The sequence below is a fragment of the Sturnira hondurensis genome, unplaced genomic scaffold, assembly GCF_014824575.4.
Source record: "Sturnira hondurensis isolate 20B ecotype Veracruz unplaced genomic scaffold, ASM1482457v3 Scaffold0008118, whole genome shotgun sequence".
NCBI classification, from domain to species: Eukaryota; Metazoa; Chordata; class Mammalia; order Chiroptera; family Phyllostomidae; genus Sturnira; species Sturnira hondurensis.
The window spans coordinates 1-2166 of NW_028080749.1; the positions used below are offsets into that span (position 1 = coordinate 1).

Consider the following 2166-nt stretch of genomic DNA (forward strand, 5'->3'; position numbering starts at 1 on the left):
TGGTGCTGCACATGGCACGTGTATCTCTGCTCCTCTCCAGGGGGCACGACCAGGGCCGCCCACTTCTGGAAGGTCCCGCCCGTCCCCTGCAGGCCTGGTGTCCACAAACTCCATGTCCTGGGTCAGGTCCCCCCCTCATCACGCTGCCAGGTCAGGGTGATGTCAGCAGGGTAGAAGCCCTGGGCCCAGCACTTCAGGGTGACCTCATGGTCAGAGATGGGGTAGTGGGTCACGTGTGCCTTTGGAGGGTCTGAGGGGAGGGTGAGAAAATTCAGGGACTCTGCATGGTCATGGGACACTCCAGCAGTGCTCCTGTGACCACCCTGAGAGTGGACAGGACAGTGGGGTGGGGGAAGGGAGTGAACCACCCAGACACCAGCCTGGACAGAGGTTTCTGAGATAATCTCCTATTTCCTTAGAAACTCCCAGAATCAGAGTGAGAACCTAGGGTAGGAGTGTCCAGGTCTGTAAGGGGAGACACAGACTCAGGTGGAGGCTGATGACTCAGCAAACCCGGACTCAGGCCTCCAGAAAGGGTCTCAGCCCCAGAACAAGGGAGAGGTTCCTGGTGCCCCAGGTGCTGCAGGGTATCAGGGACCTGCTGTGGGTGTTTCAGGGAGAGGCTGGGTCCCTTCCTGTCCTTCAGAGAAAGCTAGGCCTGGGAGTGAGTCACAGAATGAGGACACCTGGGGGACTGTTCCCTCTCCCCAGCAGGAGGGACATACTGACACTGCCCCATTTCCCTCCTCTCCTTGTAGGAAGCCGCCCCAGCCCACAGATCCCGTCCTCCGGCGGGCTGGCGCCCTGGTACCTGCTCGGAGCAGCGTCTCATTCCCTTTCCCCAGAAGCAGGTGGAGGCGGGCCACACACGTGTCCTCCAGGAAGACCCTCCGAACGTCCGCGTCAGGGACTCGCACAACGTCGCTCCCGCTGATCCCCGAGGCCTTGGTCCAGGATCGTAGGTCCCGGTTCAGGGCGAGGAAGTCGGTGCCGTCATAGGCGAACTGACTGAACCCGCGGAGGAAGCGCCCGTCGGACCCCACGACACAGCCCGTCATTTCCTGCCAAGTGTGAGACCCTGACCCCGCCCCGCGGTCAGCCCCGCCCAGTGAGCCCCTCCCCGCGCCCCCCAGGATTAGGCCTGTGAACCAGACTCGCGCCCGGATATTGGGAGGGGGGTTCGTTCCCGAGCCCCGGGCGCGCCTGCTCACCGTCCTCGCTCTGGTTGTGGTGCGCGCGCAGCTTGTTCAGGTTCTCTCTGCTCTGCTCTTCGTTGTCCTGGATTTCCCGCGTCTGATTCACCCAAAATTGTGCGCCCTCCTGCTCCATCCACTGCACCCGCGGCTGCAGCCCCGCACTCACGGCGTCACTGTCGAACCACGCGATCGCCGTGTTGTCCACGGTGATGAGGACGGTGTACCGGTACTTCCCGCGGCCCGGTCCGGACGAGTAGGTGCTGATATAGCTCAGGGTGTGATTGCCCGGGGGCCGGGAGGACGCACGTTCCGGGTTCGCGGTCGGGCCTGCGGGGGGCCGATAGCCCGGGGGACAGAAACCGGGGCCGCGGTTGAGAAGGGGCGGCGGGGCAGCGGTAGGGCCGGTGGAGGGCGGGCCGCTGCGCGAGTTTGGAGTCGGTGCCCGGGCGCCCGGAGACCGGTCTTCCCCGGGGGTTCGCGCCCCCGCCGGGCCCCCTCGCTCCGGGTCCGCAGAGGCCGTTCCCTCCCCACCCCGCACTCACCGGCCCAGGTCTGGGTCAGGGCCAGGGTCACCGGGAGTAGCAGGACGGTTCTGGGTCCCATTCGTAGGACTGCAGCCTCGGAGGAGATTGAGTTCCTTTTCCCGCCGAGGGCTCTTATAAGGCCGACGTGCTGCTGGGCGGTGCTCTCGACACCCAATGAGAGTGAGGACTGGTGTTGCGTCACGAGTATCCAGGCCTGGGGACTAAGCTTTGCCTTGACTCTTCTGAACGGCCACTCTCAGCCCCTCCCTGTAGGAGGGCCAGGTCCGCTGCCCCTTCGCTGGGGAGTATGGAGAGTTAGGGGCGCTCATTTATTTCTGTTCCTCGATCCGTCGAGCGTTTACTGACCTCTCATCACATTCCACACTTGTCTGACCGATGACAGGCTTCCAATAAAGTACTGCAGCTCTGCGCACCTGATAACGCTG

General features: G+C 63.8%; 1 pseudogene; it reads right to left on the reverse strand.

Moving 5' to 3' along the window:
• Positions 1 to 6: 6 nt before the first annotated feature.
• On the reverse strand, positions 7 to 1988 carry LOC118992183 (patr class I histocompatibility antigen, alpha chain E-like; annotated as a pseudogene).
• Between the last annotated feature and the right edge of the window lie 178 nt (positions 1989 to 2166).